Below are 17,347 nucleotides of genomic sequence, written 5' to 3'. Positions count from 1 at the left end.
ACCAAAGCTGGCAACACCTGTCAGTGAACACTTTGCTAAAATGAAATACTTTCTCCATTTTTCACTTTTCTTGAGTCTCAAATATATTTGATATTAAAAAATGAAATGAAATCTTGTGTTTAGTTTCTCATCACAGGTGGGTGTGTGCTTTCTCCTACACACATCAGCCAAGGTGGAGAGCCTTACCAACAGCTAATGCTCAATATCACAGATATTGTAAATAGCAGCTAATATCAGCTGACAGGATATCAGGATTCTGATCTGTTTTCTGTACTTTTAGTAAATGATGGGCATGGGATGAATATTAGACCCTTTATCATAAAACCTGTTGATAAGAGAAATATTAGAATTCAATAGAATCTGTAGCTTCTTTAAATACCTTGATGCGTGCTCAATCATCCAGGTAAGGAAATCCCAAAAAGTTGATTCTACAGGTCAGTGGCCACTCTTTCAGTGATGAGGACGTACACATTAATGGTCATTGAGCTCTTGTGTCAGGGAACTCCAGTGTGGGTACTGGTGGCTTTTATGATTTGATCCTTGTAGTCATTTAACTTCCTGTCCCCTCTTAGTTTCTCCATGACCAGAACTTCTAGCTCTTCTAGCACATCAGTGGCCGTGCAGGCTGCCAGTTTCTTGGCAGCTGTTTTTACCCCACTGGTTGTGAGTGTGTAAATACCCCCACTAGTTAGCTTTGGCTGCAGTTAACTTGGAAGAAAGGGGTGGGTCTCCCATGACAAGATGAAAACCAATTATCTGGGATACATACATTTAATGATGCATGGATATATCTCTATCAATTAAATCTGGCTTGAGGTCTGCCATTTTTAAAATTCAGTTATTTCTCTCAGAAATGTTGGATGTAAATTACAAACATATTACAGTTATACTGTCACTGGTTAGTGTAAATGTCTCACTGGGACATAGAAACCTTTAAATTCAGTCCCATCACCTCATATCTGGTGTCAAAGAATATCAAAGCTGTACAAGCTGTTTACAGTCAGAATGTATAAAAACAGCATTATATTTTATATTATATTTTTATATATTTTATATATTATATTTTATAGCTGACAGATATTGAAATTACTAAATAGTTGGATAAACAAGAAAAACATGTCCATCATTTCAAATGTTCATGAGAGTCACTAGATTAAATTCAACTAGACAGACTAGACAAAATACGACCTTAAATGTGCTTTAAGTGGCAGAACAAATGAACAAACAGTTCATCACTTACTTGAGATGAAATCAGCTCAGCTACTTTGAAAATAGCTTCTAACTGGTTCCTCCTTTAACAGGAAGGCTAAGGCCGTCATGCAGTCCAGCAACCTTTATGGTTCTTCTTTGATTCAACTGTTAGAAAAGCCTTTCAGTGCCTCCATCTACTGGTTTCTGCATCTTGGGGGTGTTACGGCCCTGGCCGTCTAGAATTTGTTTCTGTCTGTGTCTTTAAGAATCTACAGGTCCTTCCTGATTGGAGAACTGGCGGCGGCTGATTGGTCCCCTCATCAGGTGGCTGTTTTAAAAGATCCCTCACCAGTAGTTGTCAGCGGCAGCAACTGACAGCAGCAGACCCATCCTTGGCCTCCAAACTCTGTGACGTTTGTCTGTGTGATTCTTGAGACCTACTGAGCTTTGTACATAGTGTGTAGATACATTTTCACTTGGAAATAGTACATTGTAAATAGGCACTGAAGCAGAAGTGGTGAGCTGCCTTATTATTTTCTTGTACTGTTTTCTCCTGTTTATTTCAGTTAGAGAGTTAGGTGTAGCATTTGTCTTTTGTTTGGTTTTTGTTTCACATAGGCTTTTGTTTGTAATTTTGGCTTTTGTTCACCCCAGAGCTCAGCTTCAGTTTAGACAATAAATCACCTTTCACTTAAGAAATTGGCTTCTGGGTGTGGTTTTGGGGACCAGGGTGGGGTCACTTCCTTTCTAACCCTTGTGTTATGTTCCTGTACCCCTAGACTGGGGTGTAACAGGGGTCATGGAATAAACTTTTTGAATTTGCGCCCATTAACGTGGGCTACACAGACAACTTCTACCCAGGCTCCAGCTCCAACAAGGATGACTCTGATAAATGTGTGGTTTTATAAATGATTGTTTTTCTTCCAGTGGATTGGATCTCCTGTTTGTGACTGAGACACAGATGAGAGTTGGTGAGCCTAGCATTATTTCTGAACTGTTACCCTCCGACTGCTCATTTCTTAATGCTCCAAGGAGATCAGGTAGAGGAGGAGGAATACTGACTGTTTTTAAGAAAACACTTTCACTACAAACAACTCCATGTACTGGTTTCCCCTCCAGCTTTGAAGTTCTCATATTTGAACTGGGACGCTCTCAACCGGTTGTGTGTGCAGTAATCTATCGGCGCCTAAGTTCAACAAAGATTTTTTAAATGACTTTTCATGTTTTTTGGCTGAAATTGTGCCTAAACAGGATCGGATTATAATAGTTGGTGATTTTAATATTCATGTCTGTTGCCCTGATGGACTGCTTGATCAGGAGTTTTTAAAACTTATTCAGTGTTTTGACCTTGTACAGTCTGTAGAAGGCCCTACACACCAGCAGGAGCACACTCTTGACCTGGTTTTATCATATGGTTTATCTGTTTTTAATTTGGAAATTTGGGATTCAGTGTTCTCTCATCACAAACCTGTTTCTCTTGTGCATGAGTTTAAAGCTCGAGCTCCACCCCGCCGCTGCTCTCTTCTCCTCCACATTTATAAAGAAAATCTTTACCGACTCTGACATTACTTATTGAGTCCACCCCAGATGAGCTGCTTCTGCAGTTCCATTAAACCTGTACTCAGACCCTAAACACTGTGAACCCATTAAAAACCAGGCGCCCAAAACGTATTCCACAGCCCTGGTTAAATGAATCCACCCGAGCAGTCAGGCGTCAGTGTAGGAGAGCAAAGTGAAAGTGGAAGAAAGACAATTTGCAGGTTTCTTTGAAATGTTAAAAGAATGTTGGAAATTTGATCAGAATACAGTGAAAATGAAAGAAACAGATATTTTTCTCAGATCATTGTGTTAAATTGTCATAATCCCCGTGTTCTCTTTAAGACTATCAGCTCTACTCTAAACAACCCTGAAGCCTCTGCTGACACATGTAATCAGTTCCTTTCTTTCTTTGTAAACAAGGTCGAGTCTATCAGGTCAGCAATAGTACTTCCTACATGTGACCCATCGGTGTTTATTCCATGACTGTAGACATGTTTCCATTTGTCACTTCAGTCTTTACTCTGAAATACAGGAAATGACATCATGGCTCAAAATCTTTGTCGTTAAACCAATTCTTTATTTAACATTTTTTTAACTTTATTTAAGAACTTAAACAAAAAGAACTCAAAAAGAACTCAAAAAGAACTTTAAGAACTTTAATAAAATACATTCAATAAAAACTTGAACAACAGGAAACTGATTTTTCATCCAACCACTGAAAAAACAAAAAGGTAACCACTGAACACAAACACTACAGAAGAACAGTTTATAAAGATTAAAATGGAACTACAGGAACATTTTGATTCATAGCCTCATTAGATCTTTAAGGAGAGCCGATCTGAACTCTGTGGAGCCTGATCTCCAGGGTTTTAAGTTGGACTCTGAAACCAGAAGAGGATGTTTCTCTCTCTTCAGATTCGCTATCGTCCTGTGATGGGAACGATTTCAGCCCTGCGTGATCACGCTGATGTTTGCACAGAGCAGATAATGAAGTGAATGTTTTGGCACATTGGTAACAGTGAAACAGTTTATTAGTAACGTGGGATCGTTTGTGTGCGGAGTATGAACTGAGATTACTGAAGCTCTTGTCACACTACTCACAGCTGTAGTTTCCTTCCATGTGTGTACGTTCATGCTTGTTACGACTACTTGAATGTGAGAAGCTTTTGTCACAGTGTCTGCACTTGTATGGTTTCTCTCCTGTGTGGACTCGTTTGTGTGTTTTAAGGTGAAATGCAGTGGTGAACGATGACCCACACTGATCACAGAGGTGTTTTTTGACCCCACTGTGAGAGAGTTCATGTTGTTTTAATTTACTTGACGTGGGGAAGCTTCTCCCACACTCTTTGCAGTATTTCAGTTTGTCTCCAGTGTGTTTACGTTTATGTATTTTTAGGCCGGCTTGCTGACTGAAAGTTTTTCCACAGATGTCACAACGAAAGTCTTTCCCACCACCACAGCGATGACAGGGTTGAGACGTGGATCCATCTGTGTCGCTCTGCTTCTAAACAAAGACACAAAGACAGTGTAAGTCAGTCCTTCAACACTTTTATCCTGAACATCGCCTGAAATAAAGAGCATCTCTGCAGACGTCCAATTACATTTTACTGTTTCAATTAACACTCAGTTTACTGGGCTACAATAACTACAATACTACCACCATAATACTACAGTAATACTTATTTAATATTACAGTAACATCTGACTTACACTTAAGTACGACCACACTACTGTTTTTAGGGTACCCGTGCTTAACTACTGTAACACTGCAATAATACTAATTTAACAGTGCATTAATAACACTGTAATTGTGCAGTTATAACACTCAGCTGAAAAACACTATTACCCCCAATGACACTGTAATTATAACATTAAATGGGTATTTTAACACTAATGTTTAAAAGTACTAAAGCTATAAGGAAGCAATGATACTACAGCTACAATACTACAATATCATTACATAACGATACAACTTTGTTAACCATAAGAGAAGATTACTGAATGGTTTGGTTCTGTACTTAATTTATGTTTTATTTTATTCCATTTACACCTGACAGAGGAATGAGCCGCTGTAAACCAAAGGCCATTTATGCAGAAATAACAACACCATGATATACCACGAAGCTGCCTGAAGATTAAATAACAGCATCATATCAATTTTCAGCATTTTTAGTTTTTCATGATCGTGTCAACAAAAATCATAAATGAAATGAAAATCTGAATAATGGCTCAGAGCTACTCTTCGGTGCAGTAGAAGTGCTAACATGCTAACACAATTTAATGAGCAGACTTGTTCCAAACAGTCAGACTGAACTTACAAGATAAAAATAAAAATACATACCTCACAGTAACTGCACTTGTAGAGTCTCTTTCTGGTGTGGATCTGTTGGTGTTGTCTCAGGTGACTCGGAGTTTTAAAAGTCTTCTCACACAGGTCACATTGATAAGGTCTCTCCTCAGTGTGGGTAAACATGTGCTGTTGTAACTGTGAGTCTGTTGTAAAGTATTTGCCGCACTGATCACACCAGTACACATTTTCTCCGGAGTGAATGCGTAGGTGTGTATTTCGGCTCCGTAGCTGGCTGAAGATTTTTCCACAGATGTCACAGCTGTATGCCTTAATTCCAGAGTGGGTAACTAGATGACTCTGTAAGTTGCTACTTTGAGTAAAAGCTTTACCACACTGATCACAGCTGTAAGCTTTAACTCCACTGTGGACGACTTGGTGTGTTTTTAGGACATTCTTCCAGGAAAACGACTTTCCACACAAGTCACAGCTGAACGGTCTCTCTCCAGTGTGGATGAGCTGATGTTGTTTTAGTTCAGACTTCAAAGTAAAATCCTTCCCACACTCGTCACAGGTGTATTTTTTCTCTCTCTTTCTTCTGTGAGGTTTGTCGGCCTCCTGAGAGCGCTGACTTCTCGGTCCATGTTGGTCCTGCAGTGACAGAGATACAAACAGAGGCGGTGAGTGAAATGCATTCATTGAACAAACTGAAGCTTCAAACTCCCTTCATTAACACTAGTTTTAAACCTGAAGGTGGAGTGTGGCACTAAACACCTTAAGGTCTCTTATCCCCACCTACTGGTAGTAGTAACACATTACATCCAACCTGGTGTTAAAGATAGTTAATCACTGTTCAAACACTCTAAAATCATGCCCATCCCTCCTGCTTGTACACAAATATTAATGCTAACACACTCAGAATAGTAATGAATGTTTACCAGGTCTGTACTTTTTTATATTTCCTGTTGCTGTTTCCTATTATATATTTCTATAACTTTCGAATATATTCAATAATAATAAATCAAATGTAACAGTTACTAGCTTGGTTCAGTGAAGGATGATGTCAGAGTCTGACTGTAACCTGAGGGTTGTTTTTACTTTTACTCGTTACATTAAAAAAATATATCTGTATTTTTTATTCCTTACATTTTCAAAACAGGCTTGTTACTTCTGGTTTAAGGCATTTGAGGGGAGTTATTTCATCACCTTAGTTAGGGGTTAAAGTGGGCCTTTGTCAGTATTTCAACATCTAGCTAGCAATACAGAACACGAGTGACAATAAATGGAGTAATGTTTTTTATGTGGCAGTTAATTTCACATGCAGCGATTCTATCAGCCCAACAAACATCAGCAAACACACAAACTGTTTGTGTGCAGTTTGTCTCACAAATGTGATTTAAAGTAATGTTGAACCAAGTCGGCGCACTTTGCTGATAAACTGAGCGCACTGAGTTCGCACGGCGCTTTGGTGACTGGGAAGCACAAAAAGAGAGTTTCGAGCTGCTTCTCAACCCATTCACGTGGAAACTGCACCTGTGCAGATTCAGATGGAGCTGCAGTGTAATGGTACACTCAAGGCAAAGTATGACACTGAATGGCCCGCACAGTTTATTAGTTCCATTCCTGCAGCAATGCCCCAGCACCGTCTACATGCAGCTCGAACCTTGTGTATGTTTTCATTTATTTTTTTCTGGGGTTTTTGGCAGCATGTTCATATTTCTAACTTGCATAATTTTGACAGGATATATTTTTATGAAGAGCAAAACATATAAAGTTGATTTTTGTTTTAAAGTTTATTTATTCTGGAATAATATTCCTGTCTGTTTTTATTCATATTTATGTTTAAAAAAAACATTGATTTAGTGTGTTCAATAAATGTTTGTCTTGTTTGGCCCGCGACCTAAAGTGTGCCTTGAGTTTTGGCCCCCTGTGCAATTGAGTTTGACACCCCTGGTGTAGAGGATGGAAATCAGCCAGGACAACTCATCAAACATCTGCAGACATCTGGTTGAATTCACAGAGAGCAGCAGGTCAGCTGATCACAGCCTGTACATTAAGAAAATCGACTGGAGCTCTCAATAGAAATGATTGTGAGCTGTGACTCTTTTCCCCACACTGAGCCACTACAGCTGATTTTAGGGTTCCCCACCTGCTGAATCCCACTTTAACCTTTTCCCTGCCCATTTTCCTCTTTAGAGGCAAAGTCACCCTCTACAATGTAGGCATTGTATTATAACATGATTATTACATTACATTAATATAGCACAAGGTTCAGTTAGTTTTGCATAAAATTAGAGCTGGGCGATAGAACGATAATGATATGTATTGCGAAATAACTTTTTCTCGATAGAAAAATTAAACTATTGCGATAGGCCTCATCTCTCTTGTCCGCTTAAAAAATAAAAAAAAAGAACAGCCAATCCAAATTAAGTAGCGCAGAGCCGAACCAATCACAGCCGCAGCGTCACGTCATGTGACTTGTTACGTACAGCACAAGCGCCAAGGCGCACATGTGTATTTGTTTTTGCAGCCGTGCAGCCCGGGTAATGAAGGAAATGAGTTTGCCGACTAGAGAAAAATCAACCGAGAGCGTGAGCGAAGGTTACCGAAGAAAAAACAGATGATGGTTCCAATGCCGGAGAGCTTGTCGAATGGAAGGGCCACAGAAGTTCCGTAGTGTGAAGGTATTTCGGCTATTTCAAGTCTGACAAAAAACAGAGTAGCGCGCACTGTAAATTGTGCCGAAAGCAAGTCTGGAAATACAATAAAGCGGTGCATGCTCAATCTCTGACTGAAAGCGCTAATTCGTCATTCGGCTTTTGTCAGACTAAAGTAACTGTTAAAACTGTTTGAAAAGCTAAGCTATACAACAAGGAGAGATTGAGAATTTCCTTTTAGTTCTCAGTTTATTTGATATTGACAAAAGTTAGTCAATTTTGTCTGTTCTTCTGTAAAACGACCTAAGATTTATTTTTAGAATTAATATTTTGTTTCTAAGTGGAATTGACAATTTAGTAGTCTGTTTTGTTTGTTCTATTTTGAAACTTAAACGCTTTAGCGGCTGCCTTTTGTGTAGTTTGCAATATTTGCCTTTATTTATCTGAAACTGAAGTCTCATGTTCCTTAAGTACATCTAACCTGTTGAACTTATTATGGGAAATAAATATTTTAATTAAAACAAGCTGCTAATTATTTCACATTTTACTTGTGAGCAACGGCACATTTAAATCTTACAAATATAGTTATTTGGCTTATATCGTGATATATATCGTTATCGCCTGAAATGAAAAAACATATCGTGATATGAAAAAATCTTATATTGCCCAGATCTAAATAAAATATATATCAGTACTTCAGCTTTTAACCCTTTAAGACCTACCATAGAACCAAGTTCGCCAGAGCTCATCTTTATATTTTTACCTGCCCTTAATGCCATTTTTGGGAGCATTTCAAGTTGCTATACATCAATATGACCATTATATCCCAAATTTTAATATTATGTATGCATTAAGTCCATAGTAAATACATAAAGTGCAAAAAAAAACTGCAATAAAATACAAAAAATTTAAAATCGTTTTTGTTTGTTTTGTTTTTACACATATTTCTAGTTAGAGAAATTTCAGAGGTTTATCCCTCAAAACTGTAAATGCAAAAAAGTTACACATTGTTTCCAACCACAGGAAATTTGTTTTGAGTATTTTTGAGATTTTTATATACTGCAGGAAAAACAAAGATAAATATTATAATGCAAATTTGCAAAACAAACAGCATGTGCATCAAAATAAACTATTGCCAACAGTGCAATTTAAGTTCTAAGCATCACAGAAACAATACAGAAAAGAATAAAGTCAAACATGACTTTTAAAAACACCAGTATAGGTATCCCTGAAGGCAGGTTTTGGCAGGGAAAGTCGGACATGCGATAGTTCACGCTGACATCTATTCGAACGTAGGAAGTGTTATGAACAGCTGATCGGATCGGCAAAGCGTGTTTTTGGAATATTATGTTTTTTTGCTGCAAGTGCTTTTTATGCAATTTTTGCAAATACATATGTGGAAGGAAACTGTGACCTAGGGCAAGCTGATGGCATAAGATGTAAGTACAACTCCTAAATAAAATAATTGTGCTAGCTTAAGTGCAGTTCTACTGGGATTTTAAAATTGTTACGCAAAACGGAGCGTTCCTGCTCCAATAGGCCTTAAAGGGTTGAAGGAGTATTTCTTAACACTAGTATCTGTCACCTTCTGTGTCGAACTCATTGTTTTCTCCACAGTAGCTGAGTTGAGTCCAAGTAGCTTAAATGTTCCTCTGCTGCTCCGTCAGACTCTTCTCCTCCTGCTGATCAGCTGGGACACAAAACAGAACTTTGTTAGGCTCCACACTGCACTGAAGAGTCAAAGTGTCTCATATGTTCATCTGAGAGCACAAACAACAAATTTTAGCTTCCTTGGGTGGGCAACTTGTTTAAAACAAACACAAAAGGTTTGAGCACCGATACCAAATTCAGCAGTATGGCACACCAGTACCAGGAGAGCAATTCCTCTTTAAAAAAGGCCCTGCCCAAGAACAAAAACAGAACAATCAATGAGCTGCATAAACAAGTACAGTGTTTCCCAACCACTGTGCTGCGGCACATACGTGTGCCGTGAGAAATGATCAGGTGTGCCGTGGAAGATTATCCCATCTGAGTGGGTGTAGAAATCTGAGCCATGATCTGAGTAACCCTCATCACTCAGTCACACTCCGATTCTATACTTGTATCAAGTCCATTGTACTACTTTCAAGCATTCTGTCCACCTGTCCTCTAATGTGTGCCTTCCTCCTCTTTGTATATACTCCTCTTATATGTTATTTATTCTTACTGTCTTACTATTTTTATTGTTTTCCATGCACAGTTGGTGTGGAGCACCCACAATTTAGTTGAATATGTACAAAGACAATAAAAGACTATTCTATTCTATTCTATTTATCTTTGTTCCTCCATTTCAGTTTTGTTTGGAGCTTTAAAAAATCTGCAGTACATTTAAATGTCATAAAACTAGAACACAGATCCCCTCTTAGGGTTCGAGGCTGTATTTGTTTTAAAAATGCATCTCTGGTATCTCTGGCCTATCATTATTATTTTGCTAACAGTTAATCAGGCTCATTTACTGAATACTGAACAGAATATATCAAATCATCTTTGAAATGATTCTAATGATGGGCCTCTCAGAGTGAGGCCAGTTTTTACAATCACATGCCCTGTGGGCCGACACAACTTTGCACTGATGAAGGCAGCTGTGTTTTAGCCTGGAATACATTAATTTTTACCTTTCTCATAAATGGATTTCATTATAGCACTTTTACCGCCAACATGTTGGGATTTTTGGGGGGCCGGAAGTGACCTTATAAGGATGAAGGGTGGCGCTAGCTAGCTAGCTTGGATAGCACGCTGCATTCAAAAACTGTGCAGGTGCCACACAGTGACACAGAGATGCTAACTAGCGCTTAGTAACAGACTAATAAAATAATAGAAACTCTGATTACACTTAGCTAATTTGAAAGCTTTCTTCTAATAATAACACTGTTTGACTGAACTCAGATCAAAGTTACCTTAGTGCTTCACTTTAGATGAGGAAGAAAAATAAACTAAAACACAAACGCAATGAAGCGGGAACTCTGCGTCTTCTTCTTCTTCTTCTTTTGGGTTTTTCTTTGGTGGTTAGAGCTGTAAGGTGCATTACCGCCACCTGCTGGACTAGATGGTTCTTAAACTAAAACTAGAGATTTAAAAGTATTTTAATTAACAATAAAAACGAAGACAAAATGTGTCAGTGTGTTATATTCATGAACATAAACATCAGATGGCTTCAGCTTACCCTTACCCCCATTTATTTAAGAGGTTTTGCTTTCTGCAGGTCGCCACAGTAAATAAGTTTGTGTTGTTTTGCCTGATTTAATAAAGGTTACACTGACTCACTTCTCTATCACCAGATCCAAGTGTGACATTAGCCATAATTTCCCAGGAGGGTAATTGGTTTGGAGTCACAGCAGTTTTCTGATTAATTAATGGGCTTGAGTACAGCCTGATAATTACAGGCATTCAAACTGCCTGTAATTCTATGGCATTCTGTCTCTATGAAGACATTAGATCTTACATATTTCTCAGTTAAAACCACATTCAACTCCTGAACAATAAGCCTGCAGCTGCAATGTTGAGGCAACTAAGAGTTTTGATAAGAATTTTCCAAAAATCTCATCCAATTAATTCTCCTTTATAGATTGTATAACTTTCACTTTTTACAATAAGAATTCTCCAACAAATGTTTAGAAGAAAATGATTTTTCTTTCATTTGTTTTGATACTAACTGAAACCACAAAGCTCCAGTTTCACACCCCAAACTAACCAACTGTAATGCTTCTTTTCATCAGCACAATAGTTTTCAGTTTTCAATTTCACATTGGTCTATATTCCCCACATCCTGTCATGTCCTTATCCTCGTTGGGAATCAGAGATATGAATATAATCAATTCATTAATTAACAATTGAATTCCACGCTTGTGTTCATCCACAGCAGCTGGACAATAAAGTTTATTGTGACCCTGATACTGCAGCAGATCTCTCTGATCCATTTCCTGTTATCACTTCAAATAGAAATGAGGCTGTAGAGGTTTGGTGCGTGCAGAAAAACAGCTGCAGGGCTGCTGAAAAGACTTTTCTGCACAAACTTTCTGCTAGCAAATGCTCAACTTCTCCCAGCGTGTTGAGCTAATGATTAGTTGGTGTTTTTCTCCAAACACTCGCTCACTCTTCTCTCAACGTGTTCACAATAAACTGTGAACAGACACCGAGGAGAGCAGCAGAAGACCTCATTCAGGAGCTAAACTCAAGATTAACTGAACTCACATTAAAGTTTGCTTGGTGCTTACCTTTAGTTGAGCCCACGAACCGCGAGACACTCTACTGTGGCAACACCACCAGTTTATAAAGAAAAAGAGATGACAAAGAAAAGTTTTTTCTTTCCAGAAAAAGCAGCAAAACAAACTCAGTGAAGAGGAGGGAAACCTCTCAGACAGACCCAGACCCCTGCACAAAGTGCTGTTCAGACAAACTCATTTATATTTCATGTTTTGCAGTGTGGCACACCACTACCAGGCGAGCCATCACACTTCCTCTTTATGCCACAGTACAGGAAGTGTCAGCTCGAAGAATTTTATTTATTTTAATTTTTGAATTCATCTATTTATTTTATTTTAAGTGTGAAAATTAAAACGCATCAGATTGAAAACCTCAAGCAAAACAACCGATGAAGCTGCATAAACTGGTAACACATATATACAAACAAATATATAAATTAAGTACATTAAACACAGGCGATAAACATTCGAAGCTAAAACAACCAAAACTTATTAAACTTTAGAATCTAAAAAGAATGAAAACCTTCATGAACGTGATGAAAAGTGTTTCATGTCAGAAACAAATGTAATAATATTCAGGACAAACATTTGCAAGCTGAAGTATCTGCATCCAAGTCAGTCAAGTTTAAAATCACCTTAAATCCATTAAGTGAGATCAGTTCCTTCAGTTTTTGTTGATTTCAGCTGATTCTAAGAGGAAGGAGCTGAAAATCTGAGCACTCTTTTTCCCAACACAACACCTTTAACACTGAGTTGGTGGTGCGGTATCTTTCTACACCTTCGTGGGGCGCTCAGGCTACGTCCTGGTGTGTGTCGGTTTGTGTGTCATTAGCAGAGATGGGCAGTAACGCGTTACTTGTAACGCGTTACTGTAATCCGATTACTTTTTTCAAGTAACGAGTAATGTAAGGGATTACCATTGCAAAAACGGTAATTAGATTACCGTTACTTTCCCGTAGGAACGCTGCGTTACTGCGTTACTAAAACCGTGAGTTTTTTGCGAGAATGTCTCATGACAGTGACGTAAGCGAGTGCGACGTTCGTGACAACAGCTGTCTGCAGATCAACAATGGATAATATATCGAGTGCGGGAGAAAGTATGAGCATGCAGCGTTTAAAGCGTGGAAGTACTGACCTTATTTTGAGTTTGATTCCATAAAAAGTGACAAAAACATTAGTGTCCGTTGTGCGTGGGAAGAAAACTTCTTTTTACAGCGAAAAAACCCCCCTAAACTTCCAAGCAAGCACCGAATGCGCTACGACGTAATGGGAAATTCACAGAGAAACTCGCGGAGTCTTCAACTGACCGCTGCGGCACACCTGCACCAGGGCAAACCTCCGCCTCAACCTCCTGCTTTACAGGTGAAAATAGAGCAACTAGTCTTTGACTTTATTTATTTTCTGCTGTGTTTTACTTGCATCTATTTGAAAGAGTGAGTGTAAACACAAAAAAAATATTTTATTTTATGTGCTGGAATGTACAGAAAATAGGTTTAAATGTTAAACAAATTTCTTCCAGTCAGAGAATGTTGCATATAATTTAAGTTAAAAGATTAAAACTAATAAAACAAGTTTTAAAAAGAGACTTTTCCATTTGATTACATTTTGTATGATAGATTATGCAGAAAAAGTAGAATTGGGCTGAAAGATCTATCGCTTTATTACCTATTCAGGTTGTAAATTGTGTTTTTAAAAAGTAACTAAGTAACTAAGTAACTAAGTAATTAATTACTTTTGAAAATAAGTAATCAGTAAAGTAACGGGATTACTTTTTGGGGGAAGTAATCAGTAATTAGTAACTGATTACTTTTTTCAAGTAACTTGACCAACACTGGTCATTAGTGGGTGGGCGTGTGTGAAAATGACTAGCCTGTGTGTGATCGTGCATGGCCTGGGTCCTGTGGGACATGGTCATGGAGGCAGGTGTTCTTGGGCGCCTGGGGCAGGCTCGTACAAAGGGGTGGTCGGCCACTAGTGGAGTCAGCTGCCCCTGGCCTGTGGTTCTCCGGGATTCTCAGCCTTCGTTTGGGGGAGCCCCATCTGGGGCTCCTGGGGGCCATTATTGCAGCTTCCCACCCTCATTATCAAATACAATTGTGACAAAGACACACACTCATACTCTCTCTAACAGACAGGCCGCAAGATGATTGATGATTTATGTACAGTGGCTTGCAAAAGTATTCGGCCCCCTTGAACTTTTCCACATTTTGTCACATTACAGCCACAAACATGAATCAATTTTATTGGAATTCCACGTGAAAGACCGATACAAAGTGGTGTACACGTGAGAAGTGGAACGAAAATCATACATGATTCCAAACATTTTTTACAAATAAATAACTGAGAAGTGGGGTGTGCGTAATTATTCAGCCCCCTGAGTCAATACTTTGTAGAACCACCTTTTGCTGCAATTACAGCTGCCAGTCTTTTAGGGTTTGTCTCTACCAGCTTTGCACATCTACAGACTGAAATCCTTGCCCATTATTCTTTGCAAAACAGCTCCACAACTGCCCTGTGACAGCCTCAGAGGTTGTCTAAGAGAATATTGGGAGCAACAACACTATGAAGTCCAAAGAACACACCAGACAGTTCAGGGATAAAGTTATTGAGAAATTTAAAGCAGGCTTAGGCTACAAAAAGATTTCCCAAGCCTTGAACATCCCACGGAGCACTGTTCAAGCCATCATTCAGAAATGGAAGGAGTATGGCACAACTGTAAACCTACCAAGACAAGGCCGTCCACCTAAACTCACAGGCTGAACAAGGAGAGCGCTGATCAGAAATGCAGCCAAGAGGCCCATGGTGACTCTGGACGAGCTGCAGAGATCTACAGCTCAGGTGGGGGAATCTGTCCATAGGACAACTATTAGTCGTGCACTGCACAAAGTTGGCCTTTATGGAAGAGTGGCAAGAAGAAAGCCATTGTTAACAGAAAACCATAAGAAGTCCTGTTTGCAGTTTGCCACAACCATGTGGGGGACACAGCAAACATGTGGAAGAAGGTGCTCTGGTCAGATGAGACCAAAATGGAACTTTTTGGCCAAAATGCAAAACGCTATGTGTGGCGGAAAACTAACACTGCACATCACTCTGAACACACCATCCCCACTGTCAAATATGGTGGTGGCAGCATCATGCTCTGGGGGTGCTTCTCTTCAGCAGGGACAGGGAAGCTGGTCAGAGTTGATGGGAAGACGGATGGAGCCAAATACAGGGCAATCTTGGAAGAAAACCTCTTGGAGTGTGCAAAAGACTTGAGACTGGGGCGCAGGTTCACCTTCCAGCAGGACAACGACCCTAAACATAAAGCCAGGGCAACAATGGATGGTTTAAAACAAAACATATCCATGTGTTAGAATGGCCCAGTCAAAGTCCAGATCTAAATCCAATCGAGAATCTGTGGCAAGATCTGAAAACTGCTGTTCACAAATGCTGTCCATCTAATCTGACTGAGCTGGAGCTGTTTTGCAAAGAAGAATGGGCAAGGATTTCAGTCTGTAGATGTGCAAAGCTGGTAGAGACATACCCTAAAAGACTGGCAGCTGTAATTGCAGCAAAAGGTGGTTCTACAAAGTATTGACTCAGGGGGCTGAATAATTACACACACCCCACTTTTCAGTTATTTATTTGTAAAAAATGTTTGGAATCATGTATGATTTTCGTTGCACTTCTCACGTGTACACCACTTTGTATTGGTCTTTCACCTGGAATTCCAATAACATTGATTCATGTTTGTGGCTGTAATGTGACAAAATGTGGAAAAGTTCAAGGGGGCCGAATACTTTTGCAAGCCACTGTATCTGTGGATTTATCTCACATGTGCAGCGGTTGTCGATACATTGAGTTTTTCTATTTGTAAAACATATTCGTAAAAAATAAATCAAGAGACATAGTGAGACGTAGACTGTGACAACAAGCTTGACATGGGGTCTCATACTTTGTGAGTATAGAGGATTGTAGCTCAAGTTAACATGGAAAGAAAGAGGTCTAAGGTCTCTAAAACCTTTGGATGTTCAGTCTCTGACAGAAGGTTTGGAGACATGTACAAAGTTAGTTTTGAATTGGTGAAACAAATATTTTATTTACAGTTTCTCAAACACAAGGCAGATAATATTCTTCATGTACATTATTTTTTACAAATACTGGAAGAACAACAAACTGAAACAAAACACATTTTCATGAATTCATCTCTTGATGTTATATACAAAACTTCTGAATGTGTTCTCTCTGATTTCCCAGTATGTGTTTTGGATCGACTAAAATGTATTTACAATAGCCAGAGTCTGCTGAATCCAAATATTTCTTAAATCCAACGGTTAAAAATAAAGGGCCAAAAATTCACCCCCCATTTACTGGAAGAGATCAAATCTGAGACTCTGTTATGTTGAGCTACATGAAGACAAGAAGATTCAAACTTAATACAAAAAGTCTGATATAAATCACAATATTTGTAATTAAAGGAGAAAAAGCTGCTGGCAAGGCTCTCCACTTGCTCCTTCAAAACTTGTGTTGTGAAAACCCAAGTTTTTGTTGTTCATACCGGCAACAGGGTTGAATTCATAATTGCCGTTGCCTGGTGGCATCGACCAGCCAAACAACTGGGGTGAGGTGGGGAAGGTCCATTGAGGTCCAGCCGCAAAATTGCCCACAGCCTGATAATTTGCACCACTTCTGATTAAATTGATCTCCAGGTGCTGGGTGTACTGCTGCTTGAGTGGGGGCTGTCCCTCTCCCTGAAACTGAATCACAGACAGCACAGTCAGTAAAAGTACAATACAAAGTTCTTGTTTCAAATTATACTCAATACATTTCAAATGAAATTAATGAATGAATTACCCAGATGTCTGAATCAAAGTTTAATAATAGGAGATATTTACATGAAATGGGACGCCCTGATTGAGATGCTGAGGATGTGAACTCCTCCTAAACTTTCTCCTTCTGTTTTTAAACCAAGTTTTTACCCAAAGATGGAAGAAAATAGAAAACATCTAATCGGTACAATGGAGACAAGATTGAACACGAATTCAATTTCTTATGTTCAGTAAGCTGAAAAACACTCACCTGTTTGTAGGTCAGTCCTGTCATCTCTTCCAACTATTTAATCTCTCTTTGCTCATGGTAATGTTTCAAATTAAAGACAAGAATATTTAACTGTCTCTCTGTGAACACCACCCGGGCCTTTCCTGTAGGTTTCTCTGGAGCAGTGCTGGGATTGTGCAGAGTGGCAGTGATGTTACCATATTGGCTTCTTGGGACAGCAAAAACCTGTTTCTGCTCTGACACAGAGCTGGAAACAGCCTCAGAAGTATCACCGGTTTTGTTGCTCAGCTCCTTTTCAAGAGCACTCTCCACCCGTGTCGCGAGTTCTTCCAAGGGACGACTCCCTTCAAGGGAGACAGGGACATTTCTCCCATTGAAACTAGACCAACAAG

The 17,347-nt window shown here is 39.1% G+C and overlaps 1 long non-coding RNA gene across 1 annotated transcript; it reads right to left on the bottom strand.

Annotated features, from left to right (window-relative positions):
- Positions 1–5,613: 5,613 nt before the first annotated feature.
- Positions 5,614–10,699, bottom strand: LOC102078083 (uncharacterized). Its single transcript, XR_002060726.2, has 3 exons — positions 10,611–10,699; positions 9,260–9,364; positions 5,614–5,668 (listed from the first exon to the last, which is right to left on the bottom strand). It is a non-coding gene; the product is annotated as an uncharacterized LOC102078083 (long non-coding RNA).
- Between the last annotated feature and the right edge of the window lie 6,648 nt (positions 10,700–17,347).

This window comes from Oreochromis niloticus, unplaced genomic scaffold, assembly GCF_001858045.2.
Source record: "Oreochromis niloticus isolate F11D_XX unplaced genomic scaffold, O_niloticus_UMD_NMBU tig00008121_pilon, whole genome shotgun sequence".
NCBI classification, from domain to species: Eukaryota; Metazoa; Chordata; class Actinopteri; order Cichliformes; family Cichlidae; genus Oreochromis; species Oreochromis niloticus.
The sequence above is the reverse complement of the archived record's forward strand: the minus strand, read 5'-3'. Positions and strand labels throughout refer to the sequence as shown.